The sequence below is a fragment of the Rhamphochromis sp. 'chilingali' genome (genome assembly GCF_963969265.1).
Source record: "Rhamphochromis sp. 'chilingali' genome assembly, chromosome: 13".
Lineage (NCBI taxonomy): Eukaryota > Metazoa > Chordata > Actinopteri > Cichliformes > Cichlidae > Rhamphochromis > Rhamphochromis sp. 'chilingali'.
In genome coordinates, this window is record NC_137940.1 from 17,477,116 (window position 1) to 17,486,108 (window position 8,993).

Consider the following 8,993-nt stretch of genomic DNA (forward strand, 5'->3'; position numbering starts at 1 on the left):
TTACAGTGAAAACTGTGACTTTTCGCAAAAGGGTGTGACCCCAGCAGCATGGCGAACTTTGATGTCACGCCATGAAGAAACAAATTAGTATAACTCAATGAAATCCAGTCTGATCAGTACCAGACTTTACAGGCATGATGTCAGACCCGCCCTGAACAGATTGATGTGCCCATTGTCGGGAATACGGACAGCGCCACCTAGTGGCAACAGGAAATGTCATGGCTTTAATTTTGTTGTACTGATTTTCACAGGTTCATCGTGGCCACCTCAAAAGCGGTGAATATCACCATCAGTCCCTCGTGATGCTTCAGTGCAAAAATTGTGACTTTAAACTGAACGGCGCACCCTGGTGGCAACGCTGTTCACCATGAAAGATGAAGTGGCTTTTGAGGGTCCTGGCAAGTTTATAGAGGCTTGAAATTTGGCACACACCTCCAAATGGATGAAGGCTTTGTTGGCATGTGATCATTTTCATTGAATAGCGCGAAATGGCTCCACAGCGCCCCCTACAAAATTTCAAAATATCAGCCCCTGCTCTGTGTTCTATGTATGATTCTGAAACCTGGTAAGCTTATAGGAGATATCAAGATGTACAAAAAAGTCTCTTGGTGCAATATCCCAAATCCAACAGGAAGTCAGCCATTTTAAAATGAATGTGCAATTTTGGCAACATCTTCCCCTCTTTCCAGGCACCGTTCTTTGACGAACTCCTCCAAGGGATTTCATTATATTGAACCAATCTCCAGTGTGTGGAATCTAAAGACCTTTGTGATGTTAAATTGCGAACGTTTTTACGTTCAGGGAAACGGGTGGTCATGGCGGCACGTGGAGTTTCAGTCACTCGCCAAAAAGCAGTAATCTGCTGTCACTCAAAATCAAAATGTCCAATATGTCCCAAAGGTCGCAGGCGTGATGAGACTCGAGCTGGGAAATGTTTGTTATGCCATTTGTCAGTAATGGTTAGAGCGCCACCTAGTGGGACGACTATAATCATGATTGAATGAGATGAAATGTTAGCTGGTGGTTGAATGCATGAATTTCATCAATGTGACATCAGATCGGACGTGCTGGTTGTAGGTGTTGGGCGTAGCTCGACGCGATGGGGTGCGAGGGCCCTCATAACGCTGCTTGCAGCTTTAATTAGGGCCCGAGCACTGAGAGTGCGAAGGCCCTATTGTATCTGCTCCGTTTCTTATTATTATTATTATTATTATTATTATTCAGGCGAAACAAGGGCCTTTTTGAGGGCCTAAACATGCTCAAAAACTCATGAAATTTTGCACGCATGCCAGGTCTGGTGAAAAATTTTGTATTTTAATGGTTTTACATATGAGCACTGGGAAATGGCTCTACAGCGCCACCTATGCCTTGTTAAATGCAGCCCTACGACCACATCGTTTGAGCTACATGTATGAAATTTGGCACACATGTGTATCATGCCAAGACGAACAAAAAAGTCTGTGGGCCCATTGACGCAAACCCAACAGGAAGTCCGCCATTTGGAAGAGAAGGTGACATTTTGGCTCTAATTTTGCCATTTCCATGCCTCGAACTTTTGCGAACTCCTCCTTGGGGTTTGATTTCATAACCTTCATATTTGGTCAGTGTCAACTACACCCTTGTGCCATGTTAAATTGCGGAGCTTTTGAGTTTTCACAATACGGTGACGCCGTGGCGCCATGGCGAATTTCGATGACTCGCCATGAAAATCTTATTGCCTCTCATTTTGTCATACATTTTCTGACCTTGACCAAAGTGAACACATATGATAAGACTCCACCCCTGAACATATTTCAACTGCCATATTTGACATCAAGGACAGCGCCACCTAGTGGGAACAGGAAATGTCATGTTTTACACTTTGGGGTACAGTATTGTGATGGGTGACACCTGCAGCCTCAAATTTCTCCAGGAAAGCCTTAAGGAGTTGGTCTTGGGTTACAGTGAAAACTGTGACTTTTCGCAAAAGGGTGTGACCCCAGCAGCATGGCGAACTTTGATGTCACGCCATGAAGAAACAAATTAGTATAACTCAATGAAATCCAGTCTGTTCAGTACCAGACTTTACAGGCATGATGTCAGACCCACCCTGAACAGATTGATGTGCCCATTGTCGGGAATACGGACAGCGCCACCTAGTGGCAACAGGAAATGTCATGGCTTTAATTTTGTTGTACTGATTTTCACAGGTTCATCGTGGCCACCTCAAAAGCGGTGAATATCAACATCAGTCCCTCGTGATGCTTCAGTGCAAAAATTGTGACTTTAAACTGAACGGCGCACCCTGGTGGCAACGCGGTTCACCATGAAAGATGAAGTGGCTTTTGAGGGACTTGGAAAGTTTATAGAGGCTTGAAATTTGGCACACACCTCCAAATGGATGTAGGCTTTGTTGTCATGTGATCATTTTCATTGAATAGCTCGAAATTGCTCCACAGCGCCCCCTACAAAATTTCAAAACAACAGCCCCTGCTCTGTGTTTCATCTATGAGTCTGAAACCTGGTAAGCTTATGGAAAATATCAAGATGTACAAAAAAGTCTCTTGGAGCAATATCCCAAATCCAACAGGAAGTCAGCCATTTTAAAATTAATGTGTAATTTTGGCGACATTTTCCCCTCTTTTCAGGCTTCATACTTTGACGAACTCCTCCAAGGGATTTCATCATATTGAACCATTCTCCAGTGTGTGGAATCTAAAGACCTTTGTGATGTTAAATTGCGAAGCTTTTTACGTTCAAGGAAACGGGGTGGTCATGGCGGCACGTGGAGTTTCAATCACTGGCCAAAAAGCAGTAATCTGCTGTCACTCAAAGACACAAAGTCCAATCTCTCCCAAAGGTCGCAGGCGTGATGAGACTCGAGCTCGGAAATGTTTGTTATGCCCTTTGTCTATAATGGTTAGAGCGCCACCTAGTGGGACGACTATACTCATGGTTGAACCAAATGAAATGTTAACTGGTGGTTAAATGCATGAATTCCATCAATGTGACATCAGATCGGACGTGCTGGTTTCAGGTGTTGGGCATGGCTCGACACGCCGGGGGTGCGAGGGCCCTCATAACGCTGCTTGCAGCTTTAATTATTATTATTATTATTATTCCGGCAAATGAATTGGCCGTTTGAGGGCCTAAACATGCTCGAAAACTCATGAAATTTTGCACACGCGTCAGGTCTGGTGAAAATTTACGTATTTTGATGTTCCCAGACATGGCCAGGGAAAATTAGCTCAGTAGCGCCACCTAGAAAAATGAAAAACGCGAGCCCCCGGTATGGGTATGACCTACACGTTTGAAAGTCGGTACACCTATATAACGTTCAGAGTCGAACAAAAAAGTCTATTATGGCAATGTCCTAAACCCAACAGGAAGTCCGCCATTTTGGATTGAAGGTGACATTTTGGGTCTGATTTTACCGTTTCCATGCCTTGTACTTTAACGAACTCCTCCTTGGGATTTGGTCCTATAAACTTCAAATTTGGACAGTGTCAACTACACCCTTGTGCCATGTTAAATTGCGGAGCTTTTGAGTTTTCACAATACTATGAGGCCGTGGCGCCATGGCGAATTTCGATGACTCGCCATGAAAATCTTATTGGCTCTCATTCTGTCATACATGTTCCGATCTGGACCAAAGAGCACACATATGATAAGGCTCCACCCCTGAACATATTTCAACTGCCATATTTGACATCAAGGACAGCGCCACCTAGTGGGAACAGGAAATGTCATGTTTTACACTTTGGGGTACAGTATAGTGATGGGTGACATCTGCAGCCTCAAATTTCTCCAGGAAAGCCTTAAGGAGTTGGTCTTGGGTTACAGTGAAAACTGTGACTTTTCGTGAAAGGGTGTGACCCCAGCAGCATGGCGAACTTTGATGTCACGCCATGAAGAAACAAATTAGTATAACTCAATGAAATCCAGTCTGATCAGTACCAGACTTTACAGGCATGATGTCAGACCCGCCCTGAACAGATTGATGTGCCCATTGTCGGAAATACGGACAGCGCCACCTAGTGGCAACAGGAAATGTCATGGCTTTAATTTTGTTGTACTGATTTTCACAGGTTCATCTTGGCCACCTCAAAAGCGGTGAATATCACCATCAGTCCCTCGTGATGCTTCAGTGCAAAAATTGTGACTTTAAACTGAACGGCGCACCCTGGTGGCAACGCTGTTCACCATGAAAGATGAAGTGGCTTTTGAGGGTCTTGGCAAGTTTATAGAGCCTTGAAATTTGGCACACACCTCCAAATGGATGAACGCTTTGTTGGCATGTGATCATTTTCATTGAATAGCGCGAAGTGGCTCCACAGCGCCCCCTACAATATTTCAAAACCACAGCCCCTGCTCTGTGTTCTATGTATGATTCTGAAACCTGGTAAGCTTATAGGAGATATCAAGATGTACAAAAAAGTCTCTTGGTGCAATATCCCAAATCCAACAGGAAGTCAGCCATTTTAAAATTAATGTGTAATTTTGGCAACATTTTCCCTCTTTCCAGACACCGTTCTTTGACGAACTCCTCCAAGGGATTTCATCATATTGAACCAATCTCCAGTGTGTGGAATCTAAAGACCTTTGTGATGTTAAATTGCGAAGCTTTTTACGTTCAGTGAAACGGGGTGGTTATGGTGGCACTTAGAGTTTGAATCACTCGCCAAAAAGCAGTAATCTGCTGTCACTCAAAAACACAATGTTCAATCTCTCCCAAACGTCTCAGGTGTGATGAGACTCGAGCTCGGAAGTGATTGTTATGCCATTTGTACATAATGGTTAGAGCGCCACCTAGTGGAACGACTAACTAATCATGAATGAATGACTTGAAATGTTAGCTGGTGGTTAAATGCATGAATTCCATCAATGTGACATCAGATCGGAGGTGCTGGCTTTAGGTGTTGGGCCTGGCTCGACGCGCCGGGGGTGCGAGGGCCCTCATAACGCTGCTTGCAGCTTTAATTAGGGCCCGAGCACTGACAGTGCGAAGGCCCTATTGTAATTGCTCTGTTTATTATTATTATTATTATTATTATTTCGGCAAATGAATTGGCCGTTTGAGGGCCTAAACATGCTCGAAAACTCATGAAATTTTGCACACGCGTCAGGTCTGGTGAAAATTTACGTATTTTAATGTTCCCAGACATGGCCAGGGAAAATTAGCTCAGTAGCGCCACCTAGAAAAATGAAAAACGCGAGCCCCCGGTATGGGTATGACCTACACATTTGAAAGTCGGTACACCTATATCACGTTCAGAGTCGAACAAAAAAGTCTATTATGGCAATGTCCTAAACCCAACAGGAAGTCCGCCATTTTGGATTGAAGGTGACATTTTGGCTCTGATTTTACCGTTTCCATGCCTCGAACTTTAACGAACTCCTCCTTGGGGTTTGATTTCATAACCTTCATATTTGGTCAGTTCCAACTACACCCTTGTGCCATGTTAAATTGCGGAGCTTTTGAGTTTTCACAATACCATGAGGCCGTGGCGCCACGGCGAATTTCGATGACTCGCCATGAAAATCTTATTGCCTCTCATTTTGTCATACATTTTCTGACCTTGACCAAAGTGAACACATATGATAAGGCTCCACCCCTGAACATATTTCAACTGCCATATTTGACATCAAGGACAGCGCCACCTAGTGGGAACAGGAAATGTCATGTTTTACACTTTGGGGTACAGTATAGTGATGGGTGACATCTGCAGCCTCAAATTTCTCCAGGAAAGCCTTAAGGAGTTGGTCTTGGGGTACAGTGAAAACTGTGGCTTTTCACGAAAGGGTGTGACCTCAGCAGCATGGCGAACTTTGATATCTTGCCATGAAGAAACAAATTAGTATAACTCCATGAAATCCAGTCTGATTAGTACCAGACTTTACAGGCATGATGTCACACCCGCCCTGAACAGATTGATGTGCCCATTGTCAGGAATATGAAGAGCGCCACCTAGTGGGAACAGGAAATGTCATGTCTTACACTTTGTTGTACTGATTTTCACAGGTTCATAGTGGCCACCTCAAAAGCGGTGAATATCACCATCAGTCCTTGATGATGCTTTAGTGCAAAAATTGTGACTTTAAACTGAACGGCGCACCCTGGTGGCAACGCTGTTCACCGTGAAAAATGAAGTGGCTTTTGAGGGGCTTGGAAAGTTTATAGAGGCTTGAAATTTGGCGCACACCTCCATTGTGCTTAAGGCTTTGTTGTTATGTGATCATTTTCATTGAATAGCGCAAAATGGCTCCACAGCGCCCCCTACAAAATTTCAAAACATCAGCCCCAGCTCTGTGTTTTATGTATGAGTCTGAAACCTGGTAAGCTTATAGGAGATATCAAGATGTACAAAAAAGTCTCTTGGAGCAATATCCCAAATCTAACAGGAAGTCAGCCATTTTAAAATTAATGTGTAATTTTTGTGACATTTTCCCCTCTTTCCAGGCACCGTTCTTTGACGAACTCCTCCAAGGGATTTCATCATATTGAACCAATCTCCAGTGTGTGGAATCTAAAGACCTTTGTGATGTTAAATTGCGAAGCTTTTTACGTCCAGGGAAACGGGGTGGTTATGGCGGCACTTAGAGTTTGAATCACTCGCCAAAAAGCAGTAATCTGCTGTCACTCAAAAACACAATGTCCAATCTCTCCCAAACGTCTCAGGTGTGATGAGACTCGAGCTCGGAAATGTTTGTTATGCCATTTGTACATAATGGTTAGAGCGCCACCTAGTGGAACGACTAACTAATCATGAATGAATGAGTTGAAATGTTAGCTGGTGGTTAAATGTATGAATTCCATCAATGTGACATCAGATCGGACGTGCTGGTTTTAGGTGTTGGGCGTGGCTCGACGCGCCGGGGGTGCGAGGGCCCTCATAACGCTGCTTGCAGCTTTAATTAGGGCCCGAGCACTGACAGTGCGAAGGCCCTATTGTAATTGCTCTGTTTATTATTATTATTATTATTATTATTATTATTATTATTATTATTATTTCGGCAAATGAATTGGCCGTTTAAGGGCCTAAACATGCTCGAAAACTCATGAAATTTTGCACACGCGTCAGGTCTGGTGAAAATTTACGTATTTTAATGTTCTCAGACATGGCCAGGGAAAATTAGCTCAGTAGCGCCACCTAGAAAAATGAAAAACGCGAGCCCCCGGTATGGGTATGACCTACATGTTTGAAAGTCGGTACACCTATATAACTTTCAGAGTCGAACAAAAAAGTCTATTATGGCAATGTCCTAAACCCAACAGGAAGTCCGCCATTTTGGATTGAAGGTGACATTTTGGCTCTGATTTTACCGTTTCCATGCCTCGAACTTTAACGAACTCCTCCTTGGGATTTGGTCCTATAAGCTTCAAATTTGGACAGTGTCAACTACACCCTTGTGCCATGTTAAATTGCGGAGCTTTTGAGTTTTCACAATACTATGAGGCCGTGGCGCCATGGCGAATTTCGATGACTCGCCATGAAAATCTTATTGTCTCTCATTTTGTCATACATTTTCTGACCTTGACCAAAGTGAACACATATGATAAGGCTCCACCCCTGAACATATTTCAACTGCCATATTTGACATCAAGGACAGCGCCACCTAGTGGGAACAGGAAATGTCATGTTTTACACTTTGGGGTACAGTATAGTGATGGGTGACATCTGCAGCCTCAAATTTCTCCAGGAAAGCCTTAAGGAGTTGGTCTTGGGTTACAGTGAAAACTGTGACTTTTCGCAAAAGGGTGTGACCCCAGCGGCGTGGCGAACTTTGATGTCACGCCATGAAGAAACAAATTAGTATAACTCAATGAAATCCAGTCTGATCAGTACCAGACTTTACAGGCATGATGTCAGACCCGCCCTGAACAGATTGATGTGCCCATTGTCGGAAATACGGACAGCGCCACCTAGTGGCAACAGGAAATGTCATGGCTTTAATTTTGTTGTACTGATTTTCACAGGTTCATCTTGGCCACCTCAAAAGCGGTGAATATCACCATCAGTCCCTCGTGATGCTTCAGTGCAAAAATTGTGAGTTTAAACTGAACGGCGCACCCTGGTGGCAACGCTGTTCAACATGAAAGATGAAGTGGCTTTTGAGGGTCTTGGCAAGTTTATAGAGGCTTGAAATTTGGCACACACCTCCAAATCGATGTAGGCTTTGTTGTCATGTGATCATTTTCATTGAATAGCGCGAAATTGCTCCACAGCGCCCCCTACAAAATTTCAAAAAGTCAGCCCCAGCTCTGTGTTTCATCTATGAGTCTGAAAACTGGTAAGCTTATGGAAAATATCAAGATGTACAAAAAAGTCTCTTGGAGCAATATCCCAAATCCAACAGGAAGTCAGCTATTTTAAAATTAATGTGTAATTTTGGCGACATTTTCCCCTCTTTTCAGGCTTCATACTTTGACGAACTCCTCCAAGGGATTTCATCATATTGAACCATTCTCCAGCTTGTGGAATCTAAAGACCTTTGTGATGTTAAATTGCGAAGCTTTTTACATTCAAGGAAACGGGGTGGTCATGGCGGCACGTGGAGTTTCAATCACTCGCCAAAAAGCAGTAATATGCTGTCACTCAAAGACACAAAGTCCAATCTCTCCCAAAGGTCGCAGGCGTGATGAGACTCAAGCTCGGAAATGTTTGTTATGCCCTTTGTCTATAGAGCGCCACCTAGTGGGACGACTATACTCATGGTTGAACCAAATGAAATGTTAACTGGTGGTTAAATGCATGAATTCCATCAATGTGACATCAGATCGGACGTGCTGGTTTCAGGTGTTGGGCGTGGCTCGACACGCCGGGGGTGCGAGGGCCCTCATAACGCTGCTTGCAGCTTTAATTATTATTATTATTATTATTTCGGCAAATGAATTGGCCGTTTGAGGGCCTAAACATGCTCGAAAACTCATGAAATTTTGCACACGCGTCAGGTCTGGTGAAAATTTACGTATTTTAATGTTCCCAGACATGGCCAGGGAAAATTAGCTCAGT